The sequence below is a fragment of the Ranitomeya imitator genome, chromosome 3 (assembly GCF_032444005.1).
Source record: "Ranitomeya imitator isolate aRanImi1 chromosome 3, aRanImi1.pri, whole genome shotgun sequence".
Taxonomy (NCBI): Eukaryota; Metazoa; Chordata; class Amphibia; order Anura; family Dendrobatidae; genus Ranitomeya; species Ranitomeya imitator.
Genome location: NC_091284.1, coordinates 388,157,684 through 388,174,453, shown reverse-complemented (window position 1 = coordinate 388,174,453; position 16,770 = coordinate 388,157,684). Strand labels below are relative to the sequence as shown.

The window sequence follows — 16,770 nt, the reverse complement described above, 5'->3', positions numbered from 1 at the left end:
TTGCACTCTGCCGAGGGCACCTCACTTAGGTGGGTATTACCAAAATATTACTTTTTCCCCTATCCATAGGATATAGAAGATAGCTTTCATTGTCAGTCCTACATACAATGAATGGCGCTGCTCCACTCCGCTCCATTCAAGAATTCAAAATGGGGTTCTGCAGGGGCCGGCTCTCGGGATCTATAGGGGTCCCAGCTACGTTATCGCTTGTCCTATGGATAGGGGATAACTTGCTATTTTGGAAATAACCCTTTAAACGAAGTTCCACATAGTTATTGAGGCATCAATAAACAGTAATATATTCTAGTAAATAACAAACCAACAAATGAGAAGCCATCGCCATCAGGGTGGCTCTGAGAATGCTGAATTTAAGGCAAAGCTCTTGATAAATTCTACAGGTTAACTTTAGTAACCCCTCTCTCCCTGGCTATGGACCGCATCTGCAGCCTGTATAAGGCTTGTTAAGGCAATGAGGCGGTTAATGAGGCATCTTCATCCCAGCATTTGGCTACTGCAGAAGTGGGTCAGCTCGGTTGCTATGGAGACGCTTTAGCAACCAATCTTGCAGGCGCTCCCTCAGTATCTCTCCAGAAACCCTCCAAGATTAGGCGCCCCTTGTGCTTCCGACTCCATCCTGCTGTCTCTCACTTGCTGCCTTGGTACTGCCCTGCTCCATGCCCACAGCAGCCTCTTGTCTGGTCGCTGGGGAAAGGGAGGGAAGCAGGCAAAGTTGGGGCATCTGTTTGTATTTTTCTTCAGCCAGTTCTTCTCCACGCCTCCCTGGCACCAAGACTCTGCTTGCCAGCTGGTAAGAAGCGTGGCTGCAAAATGCCATGTCTGCTGTATGATCTGTCTGCAAACACTGCACCTCTGTTATTTATGTGGTGTGTGTGCATGTGTATATATGTCTATGTATACTATATATATGTGTGTGTGTGTCTATGTATACTATATATGTGTGTGCATGTGTACATATGTCTATGTATACTATATATGTGTGTGCATGTGTATATATGTCTATGTATACTATATGTATGTGTGTATGTCTATGTATACTATATATATGTGTGTGTGTGTCTATGTATACTATATATGTGTGTGCATGTGTATATATGTCTATGTATACTATATATGTGTGTGCATGTGTATATATGTCTATGTATACTATATGTGTGTGTGCATGTGTATATATGTCTATGTATACTATATGTGTGTGCGCATGTGTATATATGTCTATGTATACTATATGTGTGTGTGCGTGTGTATATATGTCTATGTATACTATATGTGTGTGTGTGTGTGTGTGTGTATGTCTATGTATACTATATATGTGTGTACATGTGTATATATGTCTATCTATACTATATGTGTGTGCATGTGTATATATGTCTATGTATACTATATATGTGTGTGTGTGTCTATGTATACTATATATGTGTGTGCATGTGTATATATGTCTATGTATACTATATGTGTGTGTGTATTTCTATGTATACTATATATGTGTGTGCATGTGTATATATGTCTATGTATACTATATGTATGTGTGTATGTCTATGTATGCTATATATGTGTGTGCATGTGTATATATGTCTATGTATACTATATGTATGTGTGTGTATGTCTATGTATACTATATATGTGTGTACATGTGTATATATGTCTATCTATACTATATGTGTGTGCATGTGTATATATGTCTATGTATACTATATATGTGTGTGTGTGTCTATGTATACTATATATGTGTGTGCATGTGTATATATGTTTATGTATACTATATGTGTGTGTATATGTCTATGTATACTATATATGTGTGTGCGTGTGTGTATATATGTCTATGTATACTATATATGTGTGTGTATATGTCTATGTATACTATATATGTGTGTGCATGTGTATATATGTCTATGTATACTATATATGTGTGTGTGTGTCTATGTATACTATATGTGTGTGTATGTCTATGTATACTATATGTGTGTGCATGTGTATATATGTCTATGTATACTATATATGTGTGTGTATATGTCTATGTATACTATATATGTGTGTGCATGTGTATATATGTCTATGTATACTATATGTGTGTGTGTATTTCTATGTATACTATATGTGTGTGCATGTGTATATATGTCTATGTATACTATATATGTGTGTGTATATGTCTATGTATACTATATATGTGTGTGCATGTGTATATATGTCTATGTATACTATATGTCTGTGTGTGTATGTATGTATACTATATATGTGTGTGCATGTGTATATATGTCTATGTATACTATGTGTGTGTATATGTCTATGTATACTACATATGTGTGTGCATGTGTATATATGTCTATGTATACTATATGTGTGTGTGTATGTCTATGTATACTATATATGTGTGTGTATATATGTCTATGTATACTATATTTGTGTGTGTGTATGTCTATGTATACTATATATGTGTGTGTATATGTCTATGCATACTATATGTGTGTGCATGTGTATATATGTCTATGTATACTATATGTGTGTGTATGTCTATGTATACTATATGTGTGTGTATGTCTATGTATACTATATATGTGTGTGCATGTGTATATATGTCTATGTATACTATATATGTGTGTGTGTATGTCTATGTATACTATATGTGTGTGTATATGTCTATGTATACTATATATGTGTGTGCATGTGTATAAATGTCTATGTATACTATATATGTGTTTGTCTATATATGTCTATGTATACTATATGTGTGTGTATATGTCTATGTATACTATATATGTGTGTATGTATACTATATGTATGTGTGTATATGTGCGTGTATGTGTAATATATCTATGTATATATACTGTATGTGTGTGTTTATATGTTTATGTGTGTATACTATATGTGTAATATGTCTATGTATATATACTGTGTGTATGTATGTCTATATATATCTATGTAAGTATACTATATGTATGTATGTACGTGCGTACGTACGTGTAATATGTCTGTGTATATATACTGTATGTGTGCATATGTGTATATATGTCTATGTATACATGCTGTAACTGTGTGTATGTGTATATATGTCTATGTATACAATATCTATGTGCAATATGTCTATGTATATATGCTGTATTTGTCTATGTATATATGTCCGTGTATATATACTGTATGTGTGTATATTTGTCTATGTATATACTTTATGTGTGTTTGTAATAGGTCTATGTATATATACTGTATGTGTGTGTATGTCTATGTATATATATATATATATATATATATATAAACTAAATTTGTGTATGTCTATGTATATACTGTATGTGTGTACATGTGTAACATGTCTATGTATATAAACACTATGTGTGTATATGTCTGTTTATACTGTACTAGATTGTGGCCCGATTCTAACGCATCGGGTATTCTAGAATATGCATGTCCCCGTAGTATATGGACAATGATGATTCCAGAATTCGCGGCAGACTGTGCCCGTCGCTGATTGGTCGAGGCAACCTTTATGACATCATCGTCGCCATGGCAACCATTATGACATCATCGTCGCTGTGCCCGTTGCTGATTGGTCGAGGCCTGGTGGCCTCGACCAATCAGAGACGCGGGATTTCTACGTCGATACTGTGCCCGTCGCTGATTGGTCGAGGCCTGGTGGCCTCGACCAATCAGAGACGCGGGATTTCCAGGACAGACAGACAGACAGAAAGACAGACAGACAGACGGAAAAACCCTTAGACAATTATATATATAGACTAGACTGTGGCCCGATTCTAACGCATCGGGTATTCTAGAATATGCATGTCCCCGTAGTATATGGACAATGATGATTCCAGAATTCGCGGCAGACTGTGCCCGTCGCTGATTGGTCGAGGCAACCTTTATGACATCATCGTCGCCATGGCAACCATTATGACATCATCGTCGCTGTGCCCGTTGCTGATTGGTCGAGGCCTGGCGGCCTCGACCAATCAGAGACGCATGATGTCTTCGTCCTTTATGACATCATCGTCGCTGTGCCCATTGCTGATTGGTCGAGGCCGCCAGAGAGCCGGGATTTCCAGGACAGACAGACAGGCAGACAGACGGAAAATCCATTAGACAATTATATATATAGACTAGATTGTGGCCCGATTCTAACGCATCGGGTATTCTAGAATATGCATGTCCCAGTAGTATATGGACAATGATGATTCCACAATTCGCGGCAGACTGTGCCCGTCGCTGATTGGTCGAGGCAACCTTTATGACATCATCGTCACCATGGCAACCATTATGACATCTACGTCGATACTGTGCCCGTTGCTGATTGGTCGAGGCCTTGACCAATCAGACGCGGGATGTCTACATCCTTTATGACATCATCATCGCCATGGCAACCATTATGACATCTACGTCGATACTGTGCCCGTCGCTGATTGGTCGAGGCAACCTTTATGACATCATCGTTGCCATGGCAACCATTATGACATCTACGTCGATACTGTGCCCGTCGCTGAATCAGAAACGTGAGATGTCTACGTCCTTTATGACATCATCGTCGCTGTGCCCGTTGCTGATTGGTCGAGGCCTGGCGGCCTCGACCAATCAGAGAGCCGGGATTTCCAGGACAGACAGACAGACAGACAGACAGACGGAAAAACCCTTAGACAATTATATATATAGATGTGTGTGTAATATGTCTAGATACTGTATGTATGTGTGTGTATACTGTATATGTGTATGTATGTACTGTGTGTGTATACATAAGTGTGTATATATTGTATGTGTGTGCTTGTGTAATATGTCTGTGTACGTAAACTGTATGAATGTATGTATTTGTGTGTATACTGTAAATGTGTGTATGTATATACAGTGTGGGTATGTGTATATATGTGTGAATTTTGTAATGTTAGTTAAATATGTATATATCTATATATATAATTGCCTAAGGGTTTTTCCGTCTGTCTGTCTGTCTGTCTGTCCTGGAAATCCCGGCTCTCTGATTGGTCGAGGCCGCCAGGCCTCGACCAATCAGAGACCGGCACAGCATCGACGTAGAAATCCCGCGTCTCTGATTGGTCGGGGCCGCCAGGCCTCGACCAATCAGCAACGGGCACAGCGACGATGATGTCATAAAGGACGTAGACATCCCGCGTCTCTGATTGGTCGAGGCCGCCAGGCCTCGACCAATCAGCAACGGGCACAGCGACGATGATCTCATAATGGTTGCCATGGCGACGATGATGTCATAAAGGTTGCCTCGACCAATCAGCGACGGGCACAGTCTGCAGCGAATTCTGGAATCATCATTGTCCATATATTACAGGGACATGCATATTCTAGAATACCCGATGCGTTAGAATCGGGCCACAATCTAGTCTATATATATAATTGTCTAAGGGTTTTTCTGTCTGTCTGTCTGTCCTGGAAATCCCGCGTCTCTGATTGGTCGAGGCCGCCAGGCCTCGACCAATCAGCGATGGGCACAGCATGGCGACGATGATGTCATAAAGGTTGCCTCGACCAATCAGCGACGGGCATAGTCTGCCGCGAATTCGCCTCAACCAATCAGCGACGGGCACAGTATCGACGTAGATGTCGTAATGGTTGCCATGGCGACGATGATGTCATAAAAGTTGCCTCGACCAATCATCATTGTCCATATACTACGGGGACATGCATATTCTAGAATACCCGATGCGTTAGAATCGGGCCACAATCTAGTACATATATATTTGTGCGTCTTTTTACACACTCACACGTGCATGTCTCTATTGTTCTGTCTGCAAACATTGCACCTCTGTTAACTATTTATGTATTATGTGTGCATGTTGTTTTGTGTGTGTTTGTGTATATATAATATATATATATATATATATATATATATATATATATATATATGTTACTTGTGCCAGATATCCCTATTGTATCATTCTTACAATGGCTGACATCATATGACTGACAGGTGCATCCCAGCACACTGAAGCCTCCCTGACATTTTCATCTTGGACATTTTACTGTTGCCTATTCCAGCCCTGAGCTTTACCCCTAGAGCATCCCCTGTCCTTACATATGGCCTAGGAAAGGAGTAGATATATAGTAAACTTGGACGTTTCACGCGCAAATTCTGCCTTTTGTCCATATTGACAAAACCTGAGGATGGCATAAGTATGTGTTAAATAAATCTGGTGCTAACTGTGTGAGGCCACCTTGTATCCAGATGAAACTGTTAATAATGAATGCCCCCTCACCTTGTTTCTCCTTCTAATCCCCCGTAGCTTGTAAGACGCCTGTATAATTGGTCTCACAGTAGCTTCCTATCAATAGTACATAGGCTTGCTCAATTTCATTGATCCCTTACATAGAGCAAAATAAATTAATCACCTCTCCTCATTTTGACCCCTTCTTGAACACACCAGCAGTGATTCACAGGCTAATAATATGTATCCCTTTAATACATATGGCCTTTGTATAACGTGCCCCCTTTAGCGTCTTCACCTTGCCCCATAAACCTGAGCTATAATGTGTTACATCTTGACTCATTCATGGCAATGTTGAGAATGTACAGGCTAGCCTGTGATCTATCCATGATACATATTATGACTGCTCCTGCATCATGTTCACCCTTTCATCTCCAGGCCGGTGGGCTCGGGAAGTACATGAGCGCTGCATACTGAATACTGATACGTAAACTGCAGCAGTGCCTAGATCACATGACACGGTATAGAAGAGGACAGAAGGTGGCAGACTGCACATCTAGCCTTCCCAAAATGCATGCAACCTCCCAGAGACTGGGGCTGTAATGAGCGGCTACGGTCAGAATGATTATTGATCATTGTTTGTCTGTAGTAAGCCTTTGTCTGTGATCATGACAGATTGCGTCTTATCAGTTCTACCATAACTCACCGGTGATCTTCTGCCGTTAAAGATCTGATAACTAGAGACCTATGACAATGATATGTAGATGCCACCACTTTCATCTGACCTGGAAAAAAGTGCATCTGAAATATAGGGCAGATGCACAATATACAGGCGCTTCTCACAAAATTAGAATATCATCAAAAAGTTAATTTATTTCAGTTCTTCAATACAAAAAGTGAAACTGATATACATATCTGTATCATATATACTGATTATACATATATATACTGTATAAAGTCATTACAGAGTGATCTATTTCAAGTCTTTATTTCTGTTTATGTTGATGATTATGGTTTACAGTCAATGAAAACCCAAAAGTCATTATCTCAGTAAATTAGAATAATTAACAAAAAACACTTGCAAAGGCTTCCTAAGCGTTTAAAAAGGTCCCTTAGTCTGTTTGAGTAGGCTCCACAATCATGGGGAAGACTGCTGACTTGACAGGTGGCCATCAGGCAGTCACTGACACTCCACAAGCAAAGTAAATGTTGCACTTAATTTGGAAATCAAGGTCCTAGAGTCTGGAGGAAGAGTGGAGAGGCCACAATCCAAACTGTTTGAGGTCTAGTGTGAAGTTTCCACAATCAGTGATGGTTTGGGGAGCCATGTCATCTGCTGGTGTAGGTCCACTGTGTTTTATCAAGACCAAAGTCAGCGCAGCCATCTACCAGGAAATTTTAGAGCACTTCATACTTCCTTCTGCCGACAAGCTTTTTGGAGATGGAAATTTCATTTTCCGTACTTGGCACCTGTCCAAACTGCCAAAAGTACAAATACCTGGTTTACAAACAACAGTATCACTTTGCTTGATTGACGATCAAATTGGCCTGACCTTAACCCTATAGAGAATCTATGGGGTATTGTCAAGAGGAAGATGAGACACCAGACCCCACAATGCAGACAAGCTGAAGCCTGCTATCAAAGCAACCTGGGCTTCCATAACTCCTCAGCAGTGCAACAGGCTGATCGCCTCCATGCCACACCGCATTGATGCAGTAATTGATGCTAAAGGAGCCCTGACCTAGTATTGAGTGCATTTACTGAATATACATTTCAGTAGGCCAACATTTCAGATTTTAAAATCATTTTTCTAGCTGGTGTTATAAAGTATTCTAATTTACTGAGATAATGACTTTTGGGTTTTCATTGGCTGTAAGCCATAATCATCAACATTAACAGAAATAAACACTTAAAATAGGTCACTCTGTTTGTAACGACTCTATATAATCTATGAGTTTCACTTTTTGTATTGAAGAACTGAAATAAATTAACTTTTTCATGACATTCTAATTTTGTGAGAAGCACCTGTCTGTGTGAGATGTATGACTTCCCTGGTGATCTGCATGAAAGGCGACTAGCGTCTCCAGCTGTGTAGTATACCTTGCTTAAAGGTTCATCTTAACACCTTTCTACTAAAATGCTTGTGTTTCCAAACACCTATTAATAATATTTAAGTCACTAGTAACATTGTAACATATGTTGGGTTTTACTGGCTATGTCACAGTCTTTTAGCTTATATGTACAATCTATTCCATATATTTTGCTCCACCATTCAAGGCTTTGATATAGTACAGACCAATGTGTCAGAAAAAGAGCAGATTTTTTTCTTCATGTCTTATATTGATAAAAATTAGTAATGCGGTGCATAAATATTTCAGCAGGGAACAAACTGAATTACTCATTGGTCCTTTGGGGGATCTTTAAGACATAAGATGCCCATTACTGTTGTCCTACAGAAAAACTCGGACGAGAAGACAAAAAGTCAATACATGAGTGCTGAGTCCGAGGTGCCGTCTTGCTTGACAGCCTGGACTAAAAGTGGTGATGAGACGCACGTGCATATGCGCCTCCATACCTTTTACTGTATACTGTATATCTCTGCCAATGTCCATAGGAGTCCTGAGATTCTTTGGTGTCAGATGTCAGCAGTGTTGCTCAACAATAGCTCAACTATAATGCAGGTTATCGCAAAAGGCCAGGGAACGAGTCTGATGGCTCACTGACACGACTCACCGTATACATCAGACAAGAGCTATCTGGTGTTTTATTAGACAGCACTCGGTCCAGTGTTATTCAATGGGGCAATACTGATTAGCGTTTTTTTCTCATGCTGATTTGGCATGAGAAACAAAATCGCAGCATGCTGCGATTTGTAGTTCAAATCACTGACCTATTCAAGTCTATTGAAATCACTGTACTGCACTCATGACATCCGAATGCAGTCTGATTTCCCCAAACTGACACAATGGAGAAGATGGAGAAATCTTCTTCTCCATCTTTTCATCTGTGCTACGGTTCTCTCCTCCTAGAAAATGTGATCATACTAAGCTGACACTCTTCTCAAACTCAGATCAGAGTTTGATCGGAGTGACATAAAAGATTCAGAGGAGAGAAGCTACGCTCGTGTGACCCTACCCTTATGCTGTTTATCTGTGGTTACTGACAGCCTGTAGCCCACAGTTAGTCATGCTCAAGGCACTAAATTAAAGACTGCGCTCTCAGCAATTCATAGCCCAATTACCCAACCAGACATGCCTATCTGGTTGTCAAAATAATATAGGATAAAAAAATGCAATGGCGATCGCACCCTGGTTACAGCATACGGTTCTAACATCTTTCTGTCGTGTGAGAATTGCAACCGTTTCAGTTGAGTACACTGGCTAGCAGTACTACAGAGCACTACAGTCCCATTAAAGGGAAACTATCCTAAAAAAATGACCTATTGTCTAAATTAGGTTTTTGTGTTACGTCTTTTTAAAAACTTTTTGTCAATTTTTTTTTTCATACCACAATCTCTAAAAAGCAAAACTGAGTAATCTTACAATTTACACAGTGGCCTGTTCTTTCAGTCAGAGTTTATAACAGTTTCCTTATCATTAGAGGCTGGCTTACAATGACAGGTAACACCTCTATGCAATGAACTTTGCACAGGATCATTAGACACTTTAATGCAAAAAATAGAGGCCAGGTCTGACACTATTGTGGCTATGGACGTGTGTTGTTTCCTGAAACTTCCGGAAGTTGGACTCAAAAAAGCCCCAGTGGCTAATGTCGATATTGCAAGATTTCTATTTTTTTTATTTAAATACAGATTGCGGTATGTAAAAAAAATGTTTTTTTTAAATACATTTAACATCAAAATTGGATTAAAGCAATAGGTTACTCTCTAATGGTAGCTTCCATTTAAAACCTAGAGGGATGCTGTCAATTTTAACTGGGAGATGTGGAAATGAGCGTTAATCCTTCAATTGGCTAATGTCCACAGACAAATGGGAATTGCTAATGACATAAATCCATATCTGATGGAGACATCATAAAGTTATGACTATGACACACTTGGCATACACCGCAAGTTTAGTAGACTTTTTGAGTTGCAGCCATTCCGTTCAGTGCTGTGTGCTGGAATATAAAGCTGGCACGCAGTTACAAGGGTTGAAGCCTCCTGCCCAGTTCAGCTTTACAAAGTGTTGGTGTGCTGGTGTGAAGAGAGAATACTATTAAGAGATTGTGAGGAACACGGTATGGGAACATCTCACCTTCACACTAATAATGACGTATAGAACACATACAACCGAGGTGGAAAAAGCAGGAATTAAGCTTCAAGTGGAAAAGAGACATGTCAAAGATAAAGTGGTTGTGATTCCTGTAGCAAACATTCCTATTTCTTATTTCCTGTGGAAGTCGCTGCTGTTTTTTTGTAGGATGATCAAATTAAATATGAAAAACAATATCATATACCATAGCTTCTTACTAATTCCGTACTTCTAAAGCAGCTGTGGATATTTTAATAAACCTCACAAGTGCACCATAGGCCTCATGAATTAATACTCAGTGTAAGTAATGATAATGCACAGTCCCAATATACATTTTATTATAGATTTTACACTTTCCTGCTATGGTCTAGCATTATAAGGCACCGTTCACACTGGCGCTAGGTTTCACTACATCAGAGTTTGCACCTTAATGTCCATAACAGAGTAGTCTGCTGCTAATATTCTTTCTTGTTGGAGTTCGTTCCCACTGGACATTAAGGGCTGATTTTGCTGCGGATCCGCAGTGGGTTCCCATGAGTTTACATTACCATGTTAACCTATGGGAAACAAAATCCGCAGTGCACATGCTGCGGAAAAAAACGCGCGGAAACGCAGCGGTTTATTTTCCGCAGCATGTCAATTCTTTGTGCGGATTCCGCTGCAGTTTTACACCTGCTCCAATAGAAAACTGCAGGTGTAAAGCCGCAGTGGAATCCGCAGTAGAAACCACGATAAATCCGCAAGAAAAACCGCAGCGGTTTTGTACTGCGGTTTTTCCAAATCCGCTGCGGAAAAATCCACAGTCCTCCAGAATACGTGTGCACATACCCTTACACTCCTGGAGTGGGAATACTGCATCAAAATTCTCACTGCTATTTACCGATCCAGATATTTGTGAAAAAGGTGTGGTAAAATCACATCGGAAATCTTGATGAAAAATTCAGTGCTTTGGCATAGTATCCATACTCAGTGAAGTTTTCTAAATTTTTTCACATTAACCCACAAACATAAATGTATTTTGTTGGGATTTAACGTGATATACCAACACAAATTAGCAAGTGTAACCTGAAAATTGTCATGTGCATTTGTATTCAGTCCCCCTGAGTCAATACTTTGTAGGACCATCTTTCACTACAATTACTACTGCAAGTCTTTTGAAGTATGTCTCTACCAACTTTGCACATCTGGAGGCTGTCTGTTTTTGCCTATTCTTCTTTGTAAACTTGTTCTAGCTCAGTGAGATTAGATGGAGTGCGCCTGTGAACAGCAGTTTTCAAATCTGGCCACAGATTCTCAATGAGATTTAGACCTGGACTGTGACTGGACCATTCAAACCGATGAGTATGCTTTGATGTAAGCCAGAGGCGTAGCTAGGGTTTCAACTTAGGGGGGGGCGAAACATCTGAGTGGGCCCCTAACCAGCTAACCTTGATTACAGCTACGGTTGCGCACTCTAATTGTGAATATAGTGGAACCTCAGAATATGACTGAGCTGTTATTGAAAATAAACCTATAGATAAAAACGAACATTGATTTTACAGCCATATTGTGACAATATGCCACTTTGATGGTCGCAATACTCTGAGTGCCCCTATAACAGTACAGTAATGCTTAAGTGCCCACTTTACATTTAATAATGTCCCCTAAGTTCCCTCATGTACTGCTCCATTATACACAGTATGGTGAGCTCAGAGCTTCCATATACACAGTACAAAGCCCCCACAGCTCCCCTATACACAGTATGATGATTCTTTAACTCCCCTATACACCGTATGATGTTCTCACTGCTCCCCTTTAGGCTGCCGTCACACTAGCAGTATTTGGTCAGTATTTTACATCAGTATTTGTAAGCCAAAACCAGGAGTGGAACAATCAGAGGAAAAGTATAATAGAAACATATGCACCACTTCTGGATTTATCACCCACTCCTGGTTTTGGCTTACAAATATTGATGTAAAATACTGACCAAATACTGCTAGTGTGAAGGCAACCTTACACAGTATAATGCTGACAGAGCTCCACTATAGAAAGTATAATGCCCCCCCAGAACTCCCCTATATACAGTGTAATGGGCCAACCGCTCCGATATGCACAATATGCCCTCAGAGTTCCCTATACACAGTATGGTGGGTCCACAGCTCCCTTATACACAGTATGGTGGGTCCACGGCTTCCTTATACACAGTATGATGGGGGCACAGCTTCCTTATACACAGTATGATGGGGCCACAGCTCCCTTATAAACAGTATGATGGGCCCGCAGCTCCCTTATCACAGTATGATGTCCCTCACAGTTCTCCTGTACACAGTATGATGGGCCACAGCTTCCTTATACACAGTATGATTGGGCCACAGCTTCCTTATACACAGTATGATGGGGGCACAGCTTCCTTATACACAGTATGATTGGGCCACAGCTCCCCCATACACCGTATGATGGGCCCGCAGCTCCCTTATACACAGTATGATGGGCCCGCAGCTCCCTTACACACTGTATGATGGGGCCACAGCTTCCTTATACACAGGATGATGGGCCCTCAGCTCCCTTATACACAGTATGATTGGCCCGCAGCTTCTTTGCACACAGTATGATGGGCCCGCAGCTTCCTTATACACAGTATGATGGGCCCGCAGCTTCCTTGCACACAGTATGATGGGCCCGCAGCTCTCTTATACACAGTGTGATGGACCCGCAGCTTCCTTATACACAGTATGATGGGCCCGCAGCTTCCTTATACACAGTATGATGGGCCCGCAGCTTCCTTGCACACAGTATGATGGGCCCGCAGCTCTCTTATACACAGTATGATGGGCCCGCAGCTCCCTTATACACAGTATGATGGGCCCCCAGCTCCCTTATACACAGTATGATGGGGCCAGGCACAGCTCCCTTATACACAGTATGATGGGGCCAGGCACAGCTTCCATATACACAGTATGATGGGCCCGCAGCTCCCTTATACACAGTATGATGGGCCCACAGCTCCCTGTCATGATTTGGCAGTCTGCAGTCACATAAAGTGACTGCAGATATTTATTCCAAACCTTTATCAAATTTATAGTAATAAATTGTTTATTATTAAATTATTAAAGCACCACTCGAGGAGGGCTTTTTTTTCCACCGCTGGAGTGGTGTTTGAAGCGCAAGTCCCCGGTCAGTTACTCATCCTCTGGCGTATTCACTATTTTGTGGCACTGCTGCAATGCCGCGGCTCAAACTTGTGAGCGCGCAGCTTCTGACAGGCCAGAAGTTAGAAGCTATGTCACAAGCGCTCAATGTAAGACTATGAGGCAATGTGCACACGTTGCGGATTTTTCCACACCGTTTTTGCAAAATCCACAGGTAAAACGTGCTGCGTTTTACCTGTGGATTTACCGTGGATTTCCTGCGTTTTTGTGAGGATTTCACCTGCGTTTTTACACCTGTGGATTCCTATACAGGAGCAGGTGTAAAATGCTGCAGAATCCGCACAAAGAATTGACATGCTACGGAAAATACAACTCAGCGTTTCCGCGCTGTATTTTCTGCACCATGTGCACTGTGGATTTGGTTTTCCATAGGTTTACATGGTACTGTACACCGTATGGAAAACTGCTGCGGATCCGCAGCCAAATCCGCAACGTGTGCACAGACCCTGAGAGTGAGAAAGAGGCCAGAACGAGGCTCCCACAGACTCACATGGATTAGTGACCTATGCGCTGCTCCATGAAACACTGGAACAGCGGACAGGTCACAAACTGCAGGAGATGGAGCCGAGCGGAGACTAAAACAGATGAAAACGCCAGAAGGTGAGTATCAGACAGAGGGCAGGGGACTTAGATTTTCAGCACCGCTCCTGCAGTGAAATAAAAAAAAATGCTGGAGTGGTGCTGTAAATGTGATGCAGCTCTTGATTACTGTATGGGGGCTCCTTATACTAATACTCATAAAAGACCCAGGTGGCTCTTATCAAAAGCCCCTAACCCCCATCTCCAGCCTCCCCAGACAGCAAATATTACGTGATGGAGTACGTACATATAATATCATAACAAAACATTACAATATTCAGCCCCCAGTGCCACGTTCCCACTCCCCCACTTCAGCCCCAATGCCCCCATCAACTTACATCCACCCCCTCAGTGCCCTGTCCCACCTCACCCATCTTCAGCCCCCACAACACCCCCATGGTCTCACATTTACCCCTCAGTGCCCTGTCTCCCCTCCTCCACAACACCCCCATGGTCTCACATTTACCCCTCAGTGCCCTGTCTCCCCTCCTCCACAACACCCCCATGGTCTCACATTTACCCCTCAGTGCCCTGTCTCCCCTCCTCCACAACACCCCCATGGTCTCACATTTACCCCTCAGTGCCCTGTCTCCCCTCCTCCACAACACCCCCATGGTCTCACATTTACCCCTCAGTGCCCTGTCTCCCCTCATCCACAACACCCCCATGGTCTCACATTTACCCCTCAGTACCGTGTCTCCCCTCCTCCACAACACCCCCATGGTCTCACATTTACCCCTCAGTGCCCTGTCTCCCCTCCTCCACAACACCCCCATGGTCTCACATTTACCCCTCAGTGCCCTGTCTCCCCTCATCCACAACACCCCCATGGTCTCACATTTACCCCTCAGTGCCCTGTCTCCCCTCCTCCACAACACCCCCATGGTCTCACATTTACCCCTCAGTGCCCTGTCTCCCCTCCTCCACAACACCCCCATGGTCTCACATTTACCCCTCAGTGCCCTGTCTCCCCTCCTCCACAACACCCCCATGGTCTCACATTTACCCCTCAGTGCCCTGTCTCCCCTCCTCCACAACACCCCCATGGTCTCACATTTACCCCTCAGTGCCCTGTCTCCCCTCCTCCACAACACCCCCATGGTCTCACATTTACCCCTCAGTGCCCTGTCTCCCCTCCTCCACAACACCCCCATGGTCTCACATTTACCCCTCAGTACCCTGTCTCCCCTCCTCCACAACACCCCCATGGTCTCACATTTACCCCTCAGTGCCCTGTCTCCCCTCCTCCACAACACCCCCATGGTCTCACATTTACCCCTCAGTGCCCTGTCTCCCCTCCTCCACAACACCCCCATGGTCTCACATTTACCCCTCAGTGCCCTGTCTCCCCTCCTCCACAACACCCCCATGGTCTCACATTTACCCCTCAGTGCCCTGTCTCCCCTCCTCCACAACACCCCCATGGTCTCACATTTACCCCTCAGTGCCCTGTCTCCCCTCCTCCCCCCTCACCCACTTTCAGCCCCCACAATACCCCCATGGTCTCACATTCACATCACAGTGACATACCTGAATTTAATAAACCTAACATGTTCCATCCCCAGCACTTACTGATAATTATTGCAGGCAGGACCAGGAAGTGTCTAGGTGAAATGGGGTGTGGGCACTAGGACCCAGCGTGCCTTAGCCAATCCTGCACAGAGTGAAGAAAAACTGGGGAAAAGCTTCATGATCAGGTCAGACACAGGCAAAACCATTCACTGCAGGGGGGAGACTGCAGCCGGCCACTGTGCTAGTAACCAGCTTGCAGAGTCTCCGTCAGCATAGGAGCAGAGCAGTATAATGTCTGCTCCTATCTATGTTCTGCCTGGACACAGAAGTGGCCCTGCCCTGGCTCCCGGTGGGCCCCTTCAGGTGACTGGGCCCGGGGCGATGGCCCCCTCTGCCCCCCCAGTAGCTACGCTACTGATGTAAGCTATTCCATTGTAGCTGTGGCAGCATGTTTGGTGTCATTGTCCTGATTAAATGTGAAACTACGTTCCAGTATTAAGTCTTTTGCAGCCTCTAACAGGCTCCAGGATTGTCCTGTATTTATCTTCATCCATCTTCCTATCAACTCTGACCGCATCCCTGCCCCTGCTGAAGAAAAGCATTCCCACAGCATGATGCTTCCACCACCCAGTTTGATGGTCGGGATGCTGTTTTCAAAGTGATGTGCACTGTTAGTTTCCTACGACACATAGCGTTTTGCATTTAGCCCAAAAACATCTTCTTCGGTCACATCTTGTGACACTAGTCACTTCTTATTCCCAAGACGTGAGTCAGAGTGGTCAAGGAGTCCAAGGTCAGAAGCCAGGAGGGTACGTCATAAACAGAAGGAAGAGGCGAAAGTGTAGATAGGTAACGTTCCAAGGTCAAAGTACCAGGAAGATAATGGATCAGAGCAGAAGGGGTTAAACAGGCTGATGGTCAGAACAAAGTCCAAGGTCCGGTAACAGATCAAGCATACAGAACTCAAGGCACAGAAGAACAAACCTCACAAGCTGAATATATGTCTGGCAGAGTTCTGGGAGACACAGCTCAGTTAAGAAGCATGGCAATTAACTGGAATAATGAAC

At 42.8% G+C, this 16,770-nt stretch overlaps 1 protein-coding gene across 2 annotated transcripts in view; it reads left to right on the top strand.

The window, feature by feature from the left end:
• Window positions 1–606: 606 nt before the first annotated feature.
• Window positions 607–16,770, top strand: part of RIMS3 (regulating synaptic membrane exocytosis 3) — a 223,527-nt gene continuing 207,363 nt past the window's right edge. Inside the window, exon 1 of one of the 2 annotated variants that reach the window (XM_069756982.1) lies at window positions 607–808. The gene's annotated coding sequence lies outside the window, so the exon portion shown is untranslated. The remainder of the gene's footprint in view (window positions 809–16,770) is intronic. The other variant, XM_069756983.1, reaches the window with a different exon arrangement.